Source organism: Serinus canaria, chromosome 25 (genome assembly GCF_022539315.1).
Source record: "Serinus canaria isolate serCan28SL12 chromosome 25, serCan2020, whole genome shotgun sequence".
NCBI lineage: Eukaryota > Metazoa > Chordata > Aves > Passeriformes > Fringillidae > Serinus > Serinus canaria.
Genome location: NC_066338.1, coordinates 8,317,726 through 8,338,362, shown reverse-complemented (window position 1 = coordinate 8,338,362; position 20,637 = coordinate 8,317,726). Strand labels below are relative to the sequence as shown.

Sequence of the window (20,637 nt, the reverse complement as noted above, 5' to 3'; positions counted from 1 at the left end):
TTAGAGTTGGAGATTCCAAATGCTCCAGGGGGCTGGAGGGAACTACGCTGGGGCCTCGGGGCCACCTCCGAGACTCCCGAGCAGAGCGACCCCTCCCACCCCCAAAATCTGCAGGTTTGGGTCAGCTGAGGAGAAGAGCTGGAAAAGGGACTGGAAAGGGGTGTGGGCCTGAGGGGATCCCTCGGCCATCACCCAGAAAGGAAGGGCTTTCTGCAGGAAAGCCACAGGAAAATCCTCCAGAAACCAAGAAAATAATGATGAATTTTTTAACTCTTTCCGCTCCTGTTTCCAGAAGGTCCCAGCCGGGTCCTGCCAAGAGGAGCTGGGGCTGGGGAGGGGAGAAAAATTAGGGAGAAAAGTTTAATTGGGGAGAGGAAACTTTTGTTGTGGGGAGAAAATGTAAATGGAGGGGATTTGAATAGGAGGGGATGATTTGAACTGGGGAGAGAAAATGAAGTCGGGGGAGGAGCCCCCCAGCCCTCAGCTGTGTCCCAAAGGTGCTGCCGGTGGTTCCCCCACTCTGAACCCCCAGGCTGGGGGCGTGGAGCTGCTGCTGCTCCCCAGGAATGTCACAGGATAGAAACCCCATTCAAGCTTTAATGTTCCCAGTCACTCCCAGTAAGATCCCAGTTGCCCCCAACGTGGTCCCAGTTTCTCCCAGTCAGGCCCTGTGTGGTTCCTTCCAATCTCAGTCTGTCCCAGTAGGAGTCCGGTACGGCCCCAGTGACTTCCAGTATGAACCCAGTCAGTCCTAGTCACTCCTAGAATGTCATTTGCCCACATCATGGTCCCAGTTACTCCAATCATGATCCCAGTATGAGTCCAGTCAGCCCCAGTATGATCTGATCTGAGTAACGTCCAGACACTCCCAGTACAATGCCAGTCACTCCAAGTATGACCCTGTCAGTCCCTGTATGATCACAGTATGACTCCAGCATGGGCCAGCTGCTCCCAATAGGATGCCAGCTCTCTCCTGCATTATTCCAATTGTGCCTTTTCACCATTACTATGGTTCTAGTAATCCCCAGTACCATTCCAGTCAGTCCCAGTATGATCCCAGTCATGCCCAGTATATCCCAGAAACACCCAGTTGCCCTCAGCATGCTCCCAGTAGCCCTCAATGTGGTCCCAATATGATTCTTGGTGCCCCAAATCTGATTCTGCATGGTCCCAGTCCAGGTCTCAGTGTATCCTGGTGTCCCAGTCTGTCCAGCCCATCCCAGTCTGTCACATTCTGCCCTGGTCCCTTCCTAGTGGCAGCTGCAGCCCCTCCCCATGGCCTCGGGCATGGCCAAACCCCCCCCCCCAGCCTGTCCCCATGCTGATTTTGATGGGATCGTGTATCTCCCCAGCCCCACTGTCACTGCCCTCCCCCAGCTGTTCTCAGTGCTCCCAATAAAACTTCTCAGTTTGCCCCAGTCTAAATTTTTGGGGGGCACTGAGGAAGGACTCTGGGGGGGCCTCTTGGGGGGGCGGTGATTGCAGGGGCAGAACCAACCACAGGATGGATCGGGAATGGAGAACTCCCCTGTGTCCCCCCCCATGTCACCCCACTCTGGGATGGCATTGGGAGGCACCTGAACCCCAGCACAGAACCCAGTGAACCCCAAAAGTGTGCAGGACCCCCCTAAACAGGTAAGATGAGGAAGGAGGAGGAGCAATGTAGGAGGAGCCAGGGGAGGAGGAGCAGGAGGAAGAGAAGGGAAACAGGAAGAGGAGGAGCAAGAAAAGGAGGAACAGCAAGGAAGTGTTGGGGTCACCGCCTGTTCTGTCCACTGCATATCTGGGAGCATTGTGCCCCTGCTTCATCCATGTGAGCGGGGAGGGGGAGGTCACCCCAAATGTCTTGGGTGGTCCCCAAGCACCATTTCTGCTTGGGGCGTGTAGCTCTGTCTTAGGTTTGAAATGCAAGATATGGCTGGGGGTATGTATTCTATTGCCATCTGTTAGAGGTGGGGCAGTTATCTTTATCTCTTCCACAACCGATCCTCCCTCCAGGAGATATCTTCTGTTAATGGACCACTGAGTCTCACTGCATGATTGGTGTTCCAAATCTCAGATTATATCCAGGTAGGAATGCTTTGCTCTTCCATCTGGGAAGAGCATCTCACAATGGGATGATGAAATTTCATCAGAGACAGCCTTTTCCACTGGATTCCCAAAGGAGCCACTTTCTTTTCCACTGGATTCTCAGAGGAAGACCAGGCCCATTGACACCACCACTGGACCTTCAGAGGGAAACTCCATCCTTCTACAAGAGCACTGTTTCAACAGAACCACACCTGTCACTGCAGGTGCTCTGCAGCCACCATTTAATGGGACTGCTACCACCACCCTGACCCACAGGGTATCAGGTTGTGTTCTGATTCTGTCAGTGTTGGTATGCATTACTGTAATTTTATTTTATTTTTATTCTTCCCTTATAAAGAACTGTTATTTCTACTCCCATATCTTTGTCTGAGAGGCCCTTAATTTCAAAATTTCAGTATTTCAGAAGGAGGGGGTTTAAGTTCTCTATTTCAAGGGAGACTCCTGCCTTCCTTAGCAGACACCTGTCTTTTCAAACCAAGACAGATTTTGGTGCCCAACATGAGGCTCAAAGGCATTGAGAGAAAAACAGTGAAAAATGGAATAATAGTTCTTAAATAACCTAATTTTTGTGTGCTGGACATAGAAACCTCTTTAGGTGTCACCATGTGGTCTAGCTTACCTTGGTTTGGGTGGCACATGATCATAGCTACATTTTTCCCATTTGCAGGCCCTTCTCTAAACATTGGTCTTATAACTAAGGCTACTGTAGCTGTTATCCAGTGTGTTTTATGGGTTAAGAAGGTGAGGAATTAATGGATTTGTAACTTCCTCTGGAAGTTAAGTTAGATTCACATAGATTCAGAGCTATCACATACTAACTGTATGTTTTTGGGGTTACTTTAATAATGATACCTACTGTGAAGAAATGACACTGGGGGAAATTTTCTCCCATCCCTTCAACCATCTCTTTGGGTCTACCCCACCAGTTTTAGAAGGTTTCAAATCCTCTCTAAATGCTAATTATATCATACAGTGTCTGGTGTTGCTGATATGCCTGTTAAGCCTGTTGTATGTAGCATTCAGAGATAAAAGATTTACATGGATAACCACCCTGATATCTACCCTGGAGAACAGGGATGCTGCCCCAGAACCTGACATGCCCCCAGAAACTAGGGATGCTGCCACACAGCCTGACCTTGTCCCAGAGACTAGGGATGCTGCCATAAAGCCTGACACTGCCCCACAGCCACCTCAGAAATAAACCACCTGGATTGGGTGGGGGTTCTGTAAAGGAAATAGGCCAGATGCCCAGCTGATGAGAAGCCCTCCCCCTGCCTTGAAGAGGGAGAGTCTGATGGTGCAGCAGCAGAACCACAGGTGTTACAACTGTCCAGGTTCCAGCTGAACCGCAAGGGCAGCCACAGCCAGCAGCAGTTGCCCCTGTAGAAACAAGAAGGTCTAAGATGAAATCAGAGCACCCAGATAAAGAGAAGAAAGGAGGGCCCTCACAGCCTACAGAAGAGCCAGAGGTTGAGATCATCACTGAGTCCCTGACGTACAAAAGTCTTCCTAATCTGCACAAAGAAATGTGAAGCTTATACAACCTGGTTACTTTGAGTCTGGGACCTTATGGGTACAGGTGTGCAACTGGATAGTGCAGAAACAAGAAATTTGAGACCCTTGACCCAGGACTCAGGTGGGAATCAGATTTTTGTAAGGGAGCCAGGGGCCCTTTCCCTCTGGGAGTGGCTTTTAATAAGTGTCAGAAAGAGATTTATCCACAGGGAAAGAATGCAGGAGCAGCACCATAGAATGCACTGGAAGATCCTTGAGGAAGGGATCCAACAGCTGAGAGAAGTGGCAGTATTAGAGGTACTCTTTGGGAGGGATGGACAGCATGATAATGACCCTGACCAGGTCAGGTGCACAGGGCAAATGTTGTGGAGTCTGGCAAATCTGGGGCCATCTCAATACACCCCCTTCATTGCAACAATGCCAATACCAACTGAGAGACAGTGGGCTCTGTTGCAAACAAGCTTAGAAATTATGAGAGTATGATCAATGGCCCGATGCAGGCTCCTGTCTCTGCCGTGGTCAAGGAATTTAAAGAGGAGATGAAGGAGGTGGTGAGGGAGGAGGTGAGGAAGAGCATATGGCACCAGTGCAAGTCACAGGCCCCAAAGTCAGAGCCCAATGTCCCCCAGCTAAAGAGAGAGGGTGCACATCACAAGCTGACCTGTGGTTCTTCTTGTGCAACCATGGAGAAGACATGGGAAGGTGGGATAGGAAACCCACTTTATGGGAATAAATTGTGCAGGACTCCAATTTTTTTCATGGTGGAAAAAGCCCTCTCTTTATTCAGGTAACTTGCTTTTATACAGTTTTACAGAGCTCATGTGTGACTCCAATTGGTTAGTAGTTTTCTTGCCAATTATTTTATTGGTAAGTAACAGGTTTTACCCTGTATTGACTGGGCACTCAAACCCTTGGTGTGTATAGCAGGAAAAGTTGTTTGTGAATGATTGTTTTTATTTTTCTATCTAAAGTTGTAAAAAAAGTTTATACAGGCACTAGTTGCTTTTCACCAGGAATAGATTGTTATGTTAATGAACTGCTCACACCAGGATTGCTTTCACATGGGAACTGGTAAAATGCTAGTTTGACAGGGCCAGCCACTGATTTTAGGAGAGCAGGCTTAATTTCATGAGGCCTTTCTATAAAATTTCTCTACCTTATTGCAACATTTAGTGATAGGGGCACCTGTCACGCTCTGGGGCAGGGACCTGTTGTGCCAATGGGGGACTCGGCTAGAAATCCTTAAGCCACCACAGGATTTCTAGTCGGGGCCACTGAGCAGTGTGCAACCCTGCAGCTCTCATGGAAAACCAGTCACCCTGTCTGGATGGATCAGTGGCCCCTTCCAGTGAAAAAGTTAAAGGTGCTACAGTCCCTCTTTCAGGAGCAACTGTTGAAGGGCCACATTATACCATCTGCCAGCCCTTGTAACACACCTCTTTTTGTAATCAAGAAGCCAGGCAAAGACAGGTGGAGGCTCCTGCAGGACCTCCGTAAAATCAATCAGGTCCTGGAAGACATGGGTCCCTTGCAACCTGCCCTACCTTCTCCCTCCATGCTACTCAGGGATTGGCAGATGGTCATCATTGACCTCAAGGACTGTTTTTTCAATATTCTCCTGCACCTCAAAGATGCCCCCTGATTTGCCTTTTCAGTCCTGTCTCTGAATAAACAGAGCATTCTACAGAGATACCATTGGACAGTTTTGCCAAAGGGCATGAGGAACAGACAAACAATTGGCCAGTGGTTCATGACTTGTATCCTATCTCCCATTAGAAAACAATTCCTGGATGTGATAATTCTTCATTGTATGGATTACATTCTGATTTGTGGAAAGACTTCCAGCATTCTAAACCTTGCTTTAGCCAGGGTTTCCAAAGCAGTTCAAGACCTGGGGTTTGAGATACAACATACCTTGCTGTGGAAATACCTTGGCCTCAGGGTTGCGGCGAGGGCCATCGTACCCAAACCACTTGACATCAAGAATGATCCCAGGACCCTGCAAGAACTCCATCAACTTTGCAGGAGTATCAACTGGGTTTGTTCTCTGCTGGGAATTACCAGACAAGACCGCACACCACTATTCCAGCTTCTAAAAGGCAGTGAGAACCTGGACTCTCTGCAATCGTTTACACCAGAGACCAAGGAAGCAGTAAATAAAGTGGCCGATGCTTTAAGAGCTAAATAAGCCCACTGGTACAGTCCAGACCTACCTTTCTGTCTAGCCATCATCGGTCCTAGTGCTAGATTTTATGCCCTGCTGTTTCAGAGGGATATAAAGTCACTTGATCCCCTCATTATTATTGAGTGGGCCTTTAAAGCCCACCAACCCAACAAAGCAATAACACCATAAGAAATTATGGCTCAGTTGATCACCAAAGTTCGAGCTCATCTATTCTCCTTAGTGGGAATTGACTTTCATACAATTTATTTATCCCTCACCACCAAGAATCTTAATTCTCTTTTACAAACATCTGAACCTCATCAGTTTGCTCTTGATAGCTACCCTGGCCAGCTTTCAATTCATTACCCCAAACACAAAATTTTAAAATAAAATTTTAGTCTTTTACCCAGCCCAAATCCCTTGAAGGCTCTGACCATCTTCACTGATGGATCTGGGGATCTCACAAATCTGTGATAACATGGAAAGACCCAGAGACTCAAGTGGAAAGACAATGTGGAAATTATTCAAGGGTCCCCCCAGATTACCATATTCGTAGCAGTGGTCAGAGCCTTCTCAAAATTCCAAGGCCCCTTCAATTTAATTACAGATGCAGAATATGTAGCTGGGGTAGTTCAAAGGGCAGAAAATTCAGTTCTAAAAGAAGTTTCCAATCCCAAACTGGGATTGGATGAATTACAGGTATGAATTACTTTCTATTCTGATTTGAAAGCAAAACCAGTGAGAGACTCCAAGTCAGAAATACAATTTATAGGAGAAGGGAAAAACCCCCAAAATACATGCAATAATACAAAAGAAAAAACACTGACAGAACACAACCTGACACCCTGCTAGTTTGGGCGGTGGCAGCAGTCAGATGAAATGGTCTTGTTGAAGCGGTGATCCCATAGAAAAGATCTGGTAGCTCTTGTCCTCTGGAAACCAGTGGGTAAGGGCTGCCTGTTCTGTCCCACAGCCCAGATGATATCCAGGTGGGGATGCTGAGCTCCTCCCCCTGGGCGGAGCATCTCCCAGTGGGCTGATATCGTTCTGAGTCATGATTGGTCCTTGAGTGCCCATCAAACAGAAATGGCTCCTGGAGGGAGTTATCTCTGAGTCATGGGGCAAGGCATTGATGGGCGCATTAACTGCAGATAAGGGAAAAACAATGCCCCTCCTGGTTTCAACAGCTCTTGAGGATGGGAACAGAATACATCTTTATATTGGAACCTAGGACAGTCAGGAGTTGGAAATTTTGTTGGGTTTATGTTCTATGTGTATCTCAGTGAATATTCTTTGAATCTTACCCATTTATCCTGAAGCAATGCAATGATAATTCCTAGGAGTATTAGGGAAACATACGTTAATACACACACTAGGGCTTCTTTGAGTCACAGTAGTAACTGCCTGAGACAGAAATGTAACATTTTCCAAATAACTTTAGCAGAACTAGCAACCACAGGCTAATCAATTTTGGTTTTAGCAGATGCAAACAATAATAATAAGTATTGTACAATGAACTCTAAGGCAGATTTTACAAACAGTTGTACATTTTTGTAAATCTTGTGTGATAACTCTTTAATATTTTTAGTCTTGGCATAAGTTATTAGTTTGTTAGAGTCTTTAGAATATGAAAACCTTGATATATCAGAAGGTAAGGGTTGTGAAGCTTTTGAAAGGTAGAAACTTGATGTTTGTTTGCCTTCTCATCATCCATTTTCAGGGAAAAGCTGGCTTCTCATTGGACTGGGTTAGAGGGCGTGTTAATTTCAGCTGCTGTGAAACAGTTATCTCATGTATCCTGCTCATCATTACTAGCAAACTCGAATGTTTCTGCTCCCATGGCACCAAACCCCCACACCTTTCTTTCCACCTTTTTTAGCTGGGCCGGATCCCCTCAGGGGCTTTTCCCATGCTCTGCTTCTGGGTGTGAGGTTTGCAGGAGCTCCGGGGGGTGCCGTTCGAGTCCCGCCCTGGGGGCAGGGTCGGAGGCAGGGCCATTCCCACCGAGTCACGGCTGTGTTCCACGGAGGCTGCCTTGGATGCGGGGCCCTGCCCCTGTCCCAAGCGGGATCGGGGTGGAGCAGGCACATCCTCTGATGCAGGCTCGGCCAGGCTCCACGGAGGCGCGGCTTTGGAGCCCACTCGGTGTCCATGGCCGTGGGAAGTGTGGGCGGCCCCGTCTCAGCAGCCGCATGGCACGGTGTCCTGGGGGGCAGAAGCGCCCACACCGTGCTCTGTTCCCCTGAACAGGGCGGTGAATTGTGCCCGTCTGGGTTGGCGATAGAGCGGCCCGGGGTGGCTGCTTGGTGATTGCAGCAGTCCTGAGCAGACACGGGGCATCTCGGAGCTGCCGGGGCTGCGGCGGCCATCATCACTCCACGTGGCTGGATTGAGCAACTGGGCTCGCCGGCTCCCTGGGCAATGTCGGCATCCCCGGCTCGGGCAGCCTGCGGATCTCTGCAGGGATTCCCGCACTCCCCAGTCCCTCCACAGTTCTCAGCCCCAGTCCCAATGTAGCAGGACACATTTTCACAGCGGCCGGGACCCGCCAGCTCCTGCACAGTGTTACACAAAGGAGCAGCTGTGCTGCTGCTCTTCCCCCTTTGCCTCTCATATTCCAACTGTTTTAGCAAGTCCATAATTGCTGACCAAGGCTTTATAACACCGATGGTTGTGTCCTCAGCATTAGAGGCTGCTGCAAATATATATTGTCCGGCTCCCTCCCAAAAGGGCAAATCTAAAACGGTCCCTTCTGACACACCCAGCTGATGGCTTTCACATCACGTGAACAAAGCTTGTAGGGCTCATTCATTGTAATCAATTCCTCTCCTTTTGAAGCAGGAAATCTACAGAATTTTCTGGTGCTGACATACAAGCTCCTGTGGTCTCCTAGGTGATTCCAGTCCACAAAAACGGGGCTAGAAACCTCACAGCACTTTCCAATGTCTACTTAGTAAAGTCCCAGATTTTCACTGTGCCGGCTCTCCTGCCTGATTCCCAGCTTTATGCTGTAATTATTCTGGTTCCAGCACCAATTCCAGCTCTAGGCCACTCGTAACCCAGTTCTACTCCAATTCCCAGCTTTACACTGTAATATTCCCGGTTCTAAACACCATACCGGCTTTTCGCCCTCTACCTCCTTTGCTCTCTGCCCAGTTATGGCAGAGTCCCGATCACTCTGGAGGTCACCACATTTTAGGTCACGTGCAGGGGTAGGGGGCGTAGGAGACAGAGACCACTCACCCCCAGTTTCAAGTGGCAACAGAGGCAGTTTATTTCCCCAGCCCCCCTTATACAGTGCATTTGAAAGACCCAGTCTGGATGCTCTCATTGGGTTTGAACTCCATGCCCCCTCAGATCCTGGCCAGTGAGATGTCTGCAGCCTTGGAAGATATTTAATTGGACAAGACCCTTTTCAATCACGGTAACACATATGTGCAAGGGCATGCACACATCCAGAAACAGTGCAAGCAAGGTACCTGTGAAAAATTCCCCCCAGAGGTCACTGAAATCCTCCTTTCAGTTCCTTTTGCATCTCCCACTGGGTGAAGGATGGGGCCTTGAGGAGTGGGGGTATCAGCCCAGGACACATCATGGTTTAGTGATCCTCCAGACGTACCAAACCCAAGGGTTTGCTAGGTCTGAGAGGCTCCCTCAGAGGGAGATTGAGGGTCACAACCCACGGTGGCCCAGGAGAGCTCAAAGAGTCTCCTTTTGGACCACTATTGATAGGGCCACAAGAGAGTGGGCTTCAGTCACAAGGATGTTTCATCCTGGCCACAGTTTGGCTTGGCACTTCCTCTAAAAGTGGGAGAAAGAAATGTTGTGCTATTCAGGCAAGAGGAATATTTTCCAAGGCTGGCCATAAGGAAAACAGGAGCCTTTTAGCAGTTCCTGGGAGTAAAAAGTATTTCTGATAAGCTTGGAATGAGCTGAGCCCAGGTGCTGTTTCCAAGTACAACACCGAACAAGGATTTCTCAGATCACACTGCAGCCTGGAAAGGAGGAGGGGGCAATGCACCACCACACTGGGATCTCAGGGGTGCCCATGGCCTGGGTGACACTGGCCTGATGTCAGGAACCCAGCAAAGCCATTCTGTCCCTGCCCCCTGCAGCTGCACAGGGCAGAGAAAATTTAACCAAGAGTTCCTGGGCTGGGATAAGACTGGGAGAGATCCCTCATCAAACACCAAAATGGGCATCACAGACCCAGCCTGGGCACAGGGAGGGAATTTATTACCAACCAAATCACACCAGGACAAGGAGAGGGGAAAGAAATCTCTCCAGCATCTTCCTCCCATCCAATGGGGATCACCAGGAGGGCTCTGCCCAACAGGGCCACCGGGAATCATCCAATGAAGATCCTCCCGGAGGGATGGAGTTGGAGCAACCCACAAAATTCCTTCCGGACTTGGGGCACTCACAGGACTTCCCTGAAAGGTGCCTCTGTTGTTGCTGGGTCAAGTGAGAGCTCCTGGAGTAGCTCTTCCCACACTCAGGACATTCATAGGGCCTCTCCCCAGTGTGGATGCACGAGTGGAGTTGCAGTTAATGCCTTCCCTGCAGGTGGTGCAGCAGAAGGGCCTCTCCTCCTTGTGAATCCACTGATGTACGAGGAGATGGAAGCTGGTCTGAAACCTCCTCCCACACTCAGGACACTCAAAGGGCATCTCCCCGCTGTGGATCTTTCGGTGGTTGATGAGGTTGGAGCTCTGCCCAAAGCCCTTCCCTCATTCCCCACATTCTTAGGGCCATTCCCCCTGTGTGGATCACCTGGGGAATGAATCAGCTGGTGGTGAATCAGGTCCCAGCTCTGAAGCTCCATCTGAAGCTCTTCCTACATTCCAAGCACTTGTTGAAGTTCTCCCCACCCTAAGGCTTCTCCACCAGCTCTGAGCTCTGGCTGGATCTCCCTCTGGCCACCTTCCCAGAACAGGGAGAGTCTTTCCTCCTCACAGTTCCTGGGGCTGGGTTTGCAGCCCCTCTTTGTATGAGATGTCCAGGACTTTTCATCCCCGTTAGATACCTGTGACGTGGAGCCGCTCAAAACAGCCTATTCCATGAGGTTCTGCAGCAGGGATTTGTTCTCCCTGGTCTCTGTCTGCAGCTCAGTGCCTGGGGTAAGGAAAGAAAAGAAGAGGAAAGAATGAAGAAGGAAGAAGGACAGAATGAGGAGTGGAAGGAGCTGTGGACAAGGAGAGGATGGGATCTGCCTCCATGCCAGAGGGAGGGGGAAGCAGATCCCCCCCAGTGCATCCCAATCGTCTCGGCATTAGCTGTGGGGTTGTCCTGCAGCTGAGGGCGATCCTGGGCTGGGAGATAAAGCAGAGGAGAGGGGGAAAGGGGCAGTGACTCCCTCCTCACCTGCCTCACTGTCCCACGACATCTTCCTTTTCCTCGCAGCCTCCTCCTTCTCCATCTGGACAAAGTTTGGGATTGACAAATCTTGGCTTGGGGGGAAAACAAGGGGTGAACACCTTGGGTTTGATGGTCCCACTGCCCAAGTCCAGCTCTAGAAGTCATGACCCCATTCGCTGTCGGCAGACCCAGACTGTTGCAGTGTGATGTCATAGTTTGTCTCAGGCATCCTGATCCTTCCCAGGTGCCAATCACCTCTCCTTTCCCCCATCCTGACCCCTGCTGAGTGCTCTGTCAATCCTGACATTCCAGAAGGGCGTCAAGTGATTGGCAGAATTCAAAAGATGCCTTGCATCCCTGGGGGCCATTGGCCCACCCAGGTGTTCCTTTCACCTGAGACCTGCCCACCCTGCACCTGGTTGGTGGGATCCCTACCCCTTCCCTCCCCCTCTCCCTGGGGTTAAAAGAGCCAGCAACCTTGCGGTTTGAGGTTCTGTTAGAGATGATTCAGAAGCTTGTGGGTCGGAATAAAACTCTGGATCGAAACCCTCTAACAGAACCCGATTCCTTTTCCTTCACCTCGCCTTAAAGCATCTCCAAGAGAGGTAAACCTGAGCTCCTCCATGTCTGGACTTGTCTCTAGTGCCCAGCTGCAGCACCTAGCTTAGCCAGAGGTGTCTCTGAGGTGAAAACACCTCAGTTGCCACCTTTTGGTCAAGCAGCAGAGGCCAGTCAAGCCTAGACACATCCCATCCGGCTATATTGGTAGTTATTCCAATATATTGGTGCCCAATGTGGGGCTTCTTTGGTCCTGCAGCCCTGAGAAGACACTCCAGATCTCCCAGAACCTCAGGAGACCACAGAGATTTTAAGGCAGCTTAGCGTCCAGTGGAAGAGCCTTGATGGCATAGCTCTCTAGCAGAGACTTTGGGACTTATCCCACAGAAGCCTCGAGGACGTTCTGCTCCTCTGGAAAGTGCAGCTCCTTTTTGGTGAAGTATTTTCCACAGGGGAATAGGGGAGCTCCTCCTGCCCAAGGGGTCCTATTCGGGTTGAAGACAAAAACCCTGCCAGACCAAAGCACTGACAGCACTGTTTTGGGGTGAGTATATCTGCTCCACAGAGGGGTAGAAGTCTCTGCCGAGAGATCTGTTCTTTTTTGCTCTTATGCAGAGCACATAAAGGCTGTGCAGCCCCGCGGGGCGAGACTGATAGCACGTTAGGCATAGCCCACAGCAGCGCAGTAGTGTTGATGTTAGAATTCACGCGGCGGTGGGTCTGCATCACGGTGCCGGTTCAGATCTGCGGGGGGCTCTCCCTGCCCCTCCCCTTTGTGGCACCGCAGCGCTGGCTTGGCTTTCGGGCTTTCCCGTGCTGGCAGGGGGGCTCTCAGCTCGGCTTTTGGATTTTTTTGGCACAGGGCAGCTCCAGTTTTGGTTCGCCGCGTGGCAAGGGCGGCGTGGCGAGCTCCGATTCTGTGCCATTGCCGGCAGCACTTTTAAAACCAGCAAGGACGGCTGCACTGTTTAGGGCTGAAGGTCTGCGTGTCTTCGCTTCTTAACTGCGGTTTTTTGGGTTTGTTTGGAAATCGGTAGCTATTTGGTTTTGTTTTCAGTCGGCAGGAGATTGTGCTGTGCCTTTTACATCTAAAATGGGCTCTAAGTTAAGCACAGCACAAAAAGGAGTGTATTATCACATTGTTGGGATTTTAGTTAGTCGAAATGTAACGTTTTCTAAGGGAAAATTGAAACGGTTTATACGCTGGCTTTTTCTACACTTCCCAGAAATTTCTCCTGAACAGGTCCACAATATCCTAATCTGGGACAAAGTAGGGCATGAATTGATAACCTTGGGAAAGTATGGGGACACGTCTTCAGCTAAATTTGTGTTTTGGAATTTACAAGTCTGATCAGCCATATTCAAACAAAGGGAAGTGGAGGAAAAGCCACACAAAAAGAATTCTACCACTGCTCTCCCTGTTTCTTTCCCCCCAAACTCTGAACCCTCTACCCCAAAACTTGGTATTTTAAAGAGAGCACACTCTGCTCATGCCCAGGGAAGCCGGCTCCCTAAGCACTTTAAAATGCCTGAGTTCCCCCGTCCACGAGGTCCTGGCCAGACCGGGTGGAATTGTTCCCAAACCCCTGTTTCCCCTGCTCAGAAACCCAGGGCATGTGTTAGCTTTTTGGAGAGCAGTGACCCCCAAAATGGCTCCCAGATCCCAGGAGGCCATCAAAATGGAGGATGCCATGTGGCACCATGCCAAACCTGCCAAACCTTGTCTCCTTCTTCCCATGATTCCCCTAAGAATCCCAAAAATCCTTCCCCATCCCCCACCCCTCCTGATCCTCGTGACATCTTCCCTCCCCGCACCTTACCTGCCACTCCCTCAGCTCTGCCCCTCTACCCCTTCCTGGGGGCGTCTGCCGACAAGATGTCACCAAGTGTCCCTGCCCCACACCAGCCCCCTGCCAGCCCCCTGTTCCCATGGTATCCAACCCCTTGTCTGTGCCCCCTGTTCCAACAGTATCCCCGCCCCCTCCCCGGGTTCCTACGGTGGGGGCATGCCCAACGCTTGTCCCCATAGCTGCACCTGTGATCCCAATGCTTCTGATTCAAAGGATACGGAGCAGGGAACTGCAGACCCAATACAGGGTCCCACTTTCTCATTCACCCCTGTTACATATCAGCATGCAGGGTAAGACTGCTGATTGGAAAGCTTTTTCACAACAATTATTGAAAGAAGTCTGCAAAGCACACAAAGAGTATGGCCAACATAGCCCATACTTCTGTGGCCTTTTAAATGCTGAACTAGGTAGGACTGTAGTGGTCCCACATGATTTAAAACAGCTTTTTTTGTGCCTCATGACCTTACAGGATTCCAGTTATGGGAATTGGCATGGAAACAACTGCTAAAAGAGACTCTCCCAGACTTGCATGCTGATCCAAAACCAGCAAAAGATGCCAATGGCTTGCCAATTACCATTGAGCATCTCTCCAGTGAAGGCCAATGGTCTTTAGCCCCGATGCAAACTGCAGTAATTCCTGTAGAAGCACTTGAGAGAGTCAAAGTTGCAGCTGAAAAAGCCTTCCTTACCCTCCAATCTGAAGGCCCATATGAGCCATATAGTAAGATCAGGCAGCTACCATCAGAGTCTTTTTTGAAATTTGTAGAAAGTTTAACTAGAGCTATTGAAATCCAAGTTAAAAAAGAGAATGCAAGGGAAGAGGTTTTAGAGGAAAAGGCATTTACAAATGCAAATGAATAGTGTTGAGCAGCAATTTTAAGCTTACATTTAGAACCCCCCCTACACTAAAAGATATGCTTCTAGTCTGTAACAGGAAAGTGCCTCTGATGGGTGTAGCTGAAGACACCAGACCAAAGCTGCTGCCAAGACCACCACAGTGAGTTGCCGTTGCCAGCCCTGCGCCCATTCCCTCAGAACAGCAGCACCCTGGGCAGCAGCAAAGACCAGCAATGGTTGACCCCACAAAGCCATGCCTGCTTTGCAACAACCTTGGGCACTGGAGTAACCATTGCCCCCTGAAAAAGCAATTTGATGAATTTAAAAATAGCAGGGGAGGAGAACTACAAGCACTCCCAGGGGGTCAACAACAACAAAAAAACTGAATGGGGAGTGCTGGGCTGCCAGGCGCGCAGCCACAAAAAGAGCAGGTCAATGGAATGAGTGAAACAAAAAAGACCAAGCGTGTGGTAACATTCCTATTTCTCTAAATGAAGCAAATGCTTCAAGGACCACCTTTGCTGGTCCAGTATCAGATGTGACACCAAAAAGCCTTTGCTCTGAATTAAGCGAACATGTTCTAACCCCTATTTCTGTCAATGAGCCTTTCAGACTGCAGCTGACAGAACCACTCCAGCTGAAAGACAGTGACTGGCATCTTGTCTCCATTGACCCACAACAGCAGGGTACTTGGCACCAAAATCGCTGTAAGTACATCCTCACTGGGGACACCAAACACACCACAAGAGATAGAAATTGCTCCAGGAATGACAACATCAGATCCTGAGCAATCTGTTCTCAGGCTGCACTGTTTCCACCCACCCCTGTTTCTTCCCAAAGGACAAATTGTTGCACAAGCCATCCCAGTGCAGAGTTTACCTGAAGGCAACTCAAGTTGACTTGAAAAACAAGGGCCCACAGTTGCCCGGGTCCAAGCTATTGGGAAGGATAAACCCAAAATCTGGTGTAATGTCAGTGGTGGTGGGGAATCAAAACGCTTTGAGATGCTCGTAGACACAGGTTCAGATTGCACAGTGATCCCAGCACAGGACTGGCCAGCGCATTGGCCTTTGCAAGACGTGGCTGGTCACATTCGAGGTGTAGGGGGCATGCAATTGGCAAGGCAGTCCAAGAGCATCATCCAAATTGAGGGGCCAAATGGACAATTAGCAAATATACATCAGTTTGTGTTAGATTATTCGGAACCATTGTTAGGGAGGGATTTAATGTCTCTGTGGGGAGTCACAACTGATATTCCAGACACTCCATAGGATTTTTGGGCAGCTGAAAAGTGCCCTACCCAAAAACTGAATTGGAAGACAGACACACCAGTTCGGGTAGCACAGTGGGCACTCAGTAAACAAAAACTCGAAGGCTGAACTGAAGGCACTTGAGGAGCTAGTGGAAGAGCAACTGCAAAAGGGTCACATTGTGGAGACCATGTCCCCGTGGCACTCTCCAGTGTTTATCATCCAGAAGGCTGACAGAGACGGCGGCTCCTCCATGATCTCCGACAAATTAATAATGTCATTGAAGATACGGGCTCTCTCCAACCTGGTATGCCATCCCCAGTGATGCTTCCCCAAGACTGGAAATTAGCTGTTATTGGTATAAAAGATTGTTTTTTCCATTTTCCCCTTCACCCTAACAATGCGCCACATTTCACATTCTCGGTCCCCCCCATCAACAGGGAAGCCCCGATGAAAAGGTACCATTGGAAAGTTCTTCCTCAGGGACTAAAGGTCTCACCAGCGATTTGCCAGCGGTATGTCTCTTCCCTGCTGTCCCCAGTGCGTGCAGTCGCAGAAAAGGCCATCATCTATCATTATATGGATGATATCCTTGTGTGTGCCCCCAGCGATGATTTACTCACCCACGTGCTTGACATAATGATCGATGCATTGATTGTTGCAGGGTTCAAGCTCCAAGATAAGAAAATTCAAAAGATGCCACCTTGGAAGTATTTGGGCTTAGAAACTGGAAATAGGACCATTGTTCCTCAAAAATTAGAAATCAATCCAAGGATCAAGACCCTTGCGGATGTCCACAAGTTGTGTGGGTCTTTAAATTGAGTAAGGCCCTGGCTGGGTCTGACTAACGAAGACCTTGCCCCTCTTTTCAATTTATTGAAAGGGAGAGAGGACCCAAGTTCTCCTAGGGCCATTACCCCAGAGGCACAGAAAGCTCTAGAAAAGGTTCAGATTGCAATGTCCACAAGACAGGCCCACCGATGTCAGCTTGACCTGCCATTCAAACTTATCATCTCAGGTGAGTTGCCACACCTCCATGGAATCATTTTCCAGTGGGAGAAAAAACAATCACCTAAGGCAAAGGAAACACTAAAAAGGATTGGGATCGGAGGGACCCTCTCTTGATCATAGAGTGGGTTTTCCTTAGTCACCAAAGGTCCAAGAGAATGACAATGCCCCAAGAGCTGGTAGCAGAACTGATCCAGAAAGCTAGAACATGGATCAGGGAGCTGGCAGGATGTGACTTTGAGTGCATTCACATTCCAATAGAGTTAAAATCAGGCCAAAGGCAATGTTGGAAGGCAATGTTGGAACATTTGCTTCAGGAAAATGAGGGGTTGCAGTTTGCTCTGGATTCCTACTCAGGACAAATTTCCATCCATTGGCCTGCCCACAAAATTTTCGAACAAGAAGCTCAATTTACTCAAATTGAGAAGTGTTCAAAGTAAGAGACCTTTAAAAAAGGCTCTTCTAACGATCTTTACAGAGACATCCAGGAGATCCCACAAGTCCGTTATGACTTGGAAAGATCCTCAAACCCAGAAGTGGGAGACAGACTTTGCTGAGGTGGAAGGTTCACCTCAGGTTGCTGAGTTGGCTGCGGTTGTTAGAGGCTTTGAAAGGTTCTCAGAACCATTCAATCTGATTACAGACTCTGCATATGTGGCAGGAGTAGTATCCAGGGCAGATCAAGCAATACTGCAAGAAGTGTCTAACATTGCACTTTTCGAATTGCTCTCAAAACTTGTAAAGTTGGTCTCCCACTGAGAGCAACCATTTTATGTGATGCACGTCAGGTCACACAGCGACTTGCCAGGGTTTATCACTGAGGACAACAGAAGGGCAGATGCTCTCGCTGCGCCTGCAGAGATGGCCACTCTCCCGAATGTTTTTGAACAGGCAAAAATCAGCCACCAGCTTTTCCACCAAAATGCACCTGGCCTGGTTCGTCAGTTTCACATCACTCGAGAACAGGCCAGAGCGATTGTAGACACATGCCCAAATTGCCAACAACATGCACTCCCTACAGTGAGTACAGGAGCAAACCCAAGGGGATTGAACAGTTGTGAACTGTGGCAAACAGATGTAACACACATACAGTCATTAGGACAGCAAAAATATGTCCACGTTAGTGTAGATAACTTTTCTGGACCAGTCTTTGCCTCTGCCCACACAGGAGAACCATCTTCTGCTGCCAATAAAGCACCTCCTACAGGCTTTTTCTTTCATGGGCATCCTCAAGTTGAAAACTGATAACAGGCCCACTTACAAATCCAAGGTATTCAAGAGTTTCCTGCAGCAATGGGGAGTAGGGCACAAGACTGGCATCCCCTACTCCCCTACAGGTCAAGCCATAGTAGAAAGGACTCACCGTGATATCAAAAGAGTCCTGGACCAGCAACATCAGGTGCTGAAAGTGGAACCTCCCCACATCCGGTTGTCCATGGCGCTGTTCACAATCAATTTTCTGAACTGTTCTTACAATTTAGTTCCATGGGGACGTGGATATGCCTGTGTGTCCACCTCCTCGGGTGTAAAGTGGGTTCCTTCCAAATGGGTAAGGCCCTACGTCCCCAAGGTCTCAGGGAAGTCTACAGAAGCGCCCCAGGTTGCTGATGCTGCCTGGAGAAGGAAACACCATGCACGTTCTCTGGAAGAAATTCCATTTAAGCCTCCTATCTGGAATAGTTTGTAATATGTTTGTCTTAAGTTCCTTGTACCAGTTTAGATCCCGCTGTTGGTGTGCAGTCTCGAGACACCATGAGACCGAGCCTGCTCCTCATCCTACTCATAATCATTTCGCCAGCGATCTCCTGGAGAGTCCCTCAGCCCAAAGCAAACACATGGACCACCTTGAAATTACGACATCAAGAGAAAAACAGACAACTGGCTGAGAGGACTGTTCAAAAGCTGGGAACTCTTGGGCTGGTTGGGATCACTGGTTTTGAAAACTGTGTTTTTAGTACTGTTTATTTTAGTTATTGTTATTGTGGTTGTTAGCATTGTTTTGGGCTGATCAAGCTTATAGTTTACAAGTTAATTTCAAGGTCATCTTCCCCTCGTGAAGTCTACCATTTGGAAGTCCTTAGTGCTCCAATGGATGACATGGAAACCTCAGTGGAAAACACTGACCCTCCTGAAGAGGAGGAACTAATTTACCAGCCGTGGTTTGGCAAGCATTCTGCGCCCCAAACCCAGTCCTCTTAATTTTAAACAAAATAAGGGGATGTTGCAGTGTGATGTCATAGTTTGTCTCAGGCATCCTGATCCTTCCCAGGTGCCAATCACCTCTCCTTTCCCCCATCCTGACCCCTGCTGAGTGCTCTGTCAATCTTGACATCCCAGAAGGGCGTCAGGTGATTGGCAGAGTTCAAAAGATGCCTTGCATCCCTGGGGTCCATTGGCCCACCCAGGTGTTCCTTTCACCTGAGACCTGCCCACCCTGCACCTGGTTGGTGGGATCCCTACCCCTTCCCTCCCCCTCTCCCTGGGGTTAAAAGAGCCAGCAACCTTGCGGTTTGAGGTTCTGTTAGAGATGATTCAGAAGCTTGTGGGTCGGAATAAAACTCTAGATTGAAACCCTCTAGCAGAACCCGATTCCTTTTCCTTCACCTCGCCTTAAAGCATCTCCAAGAGAGGTAAACCTGAGCTCCTGCATGTCTGGACTTGTCTCTAGTGCCCAGCTGCAGCACCTAGCTTAGCCAGAGGTGTCTCTGAGGTGAAAACACCTCAGTCGCCGCCTTTTGGTCAAGCAGCAGAGGCCAGTCAAACCCAGACATGTCCCATCTGGCTATATTGGTAATTATTCCAATACCAGACCCTGCTCATCTCCAGCCTCCCCCACCCCTCCAGGCTACCAGGATCCTCCAGCTCCGGGATTGCTCCTCCCTGCCCTTCTCACTCCCAGTGAGCTTCAAAACCGATGTCACACCCCTACCCCTGCCGTCAATCACGCCATGGATCCTCCAAGACCCCCCGAAGAGACATTTGTGGCTCATCTGATGGGTTCTGTGAGATCCAAACATCCCCTCCCTTGCAAAATGCCCTCCTGGACACTCCCTGAGATGTAGGACAAGCTCCCTCTCCCCACTCACCTGCAGGATGTGGAAGGGGGATCAATGCTACCAGGACCAGGAGGAGCTGCAGACTCAGTGGGTGGGTGGGGGAACTGTGAGGTTCTCCTGCTGCTCCTCCTCTTCCTGGTCCTGTTCCTGTTCTTCCTTTCCCGCCTCTTTTCCTCCTCCTCCTCATCCTCTCTACCTCCTCTTCCTCTTGCTCCTCCTCCCTGCCTACCCCAGACCCCCTTTCTCCACCACCTCTCCCCCATAGTCACAGCACCACCAGTTTTTGGGTGGAGGGAACCCCCCCATGAGCCCCCTATGGATGAGCAATGGGCTTGGGACATGCCCAGGAAAACCCATTCCCCTGCAGAGCCCCAGGGAATCACTCCAGGGATTGATTGAGTGCTGGGGACACAATGGGATCCCCATGGAACTGCCTTTTTTCTGACCCATCCTCACCTTTCCCTCCCATCTCACACCATCCCCCTGGCCCAAAGACCTCTCCCAACTCAATTTGTGGGTCCCATCCCTCTCCCGCTCTCTCTGAATCTTCTTTTCCAGGCTCTTCCGCCTCTTCCCCATCATTCCTTCAGCCCCAACTCTTGCCTCTGTGTTTCGTTTTGGGGGTTGCAAGTCCATCCTACTCAGTCTGGGGGGAACATCCCCCCTTTCCCTCAATTATGGCAGCTCCTGGCTGCTTTTTCCTGAGAGGAATCCCTGAGTTTTGGGACTTCTGGAGTGTAGCTTAGAAGTGTGTCAGCTCTCTCTGGCTTTCCCCTTCCTGCTGTGGCCTCTCAGCTGTCCCCAACACCCTGCGGGTGCTGGGATTTCCCTCCCAGGAACAAGGACGTTCACTCCCTTCCAGGAGCCCAATGCCCGGCTGGGGCTCCAGGTCAGGGGGTCCTTGAGCAGCTGCCCCAGAACCTCCCCCAGGGTCTCTGTCCTAGGGTGAC

At 49.6% G+C, this 20,637-nt stretch overlaps 3 protein-coding genes across 4 annotated transcripts in view; 1 reads left to right on the top strand and 2 right to left on the bottom strand.

Moving 5' to 3' along the window:
• The window catches only part of LOC103824843 (zinc finger protein 239-like), a 152,449-nt gene that overhangs the window by 31,970 nt on the left and 99,842 nt on the right, over nt 1–20,637 (top strand).
• The window catches only part of LOC108963630 (zinc finger protein 304-like), a 190,263-nt gene that overhangs the window by 92,888 nt on the left and 76,738 nt on the right, over nt 1–20,637 (bottom strand). The window lies entirely within an intron of this gene.
• Nucleotides 1–20,637, bottom strand: part of LOC103825190 (zinc finger protein 37-like) — a 142,464-nt gene that overhangs the window by 45,109 nt on the left and 76,718 nt on the right. The gene's annotated exons all lie outside the window — the stretch shown is intronic.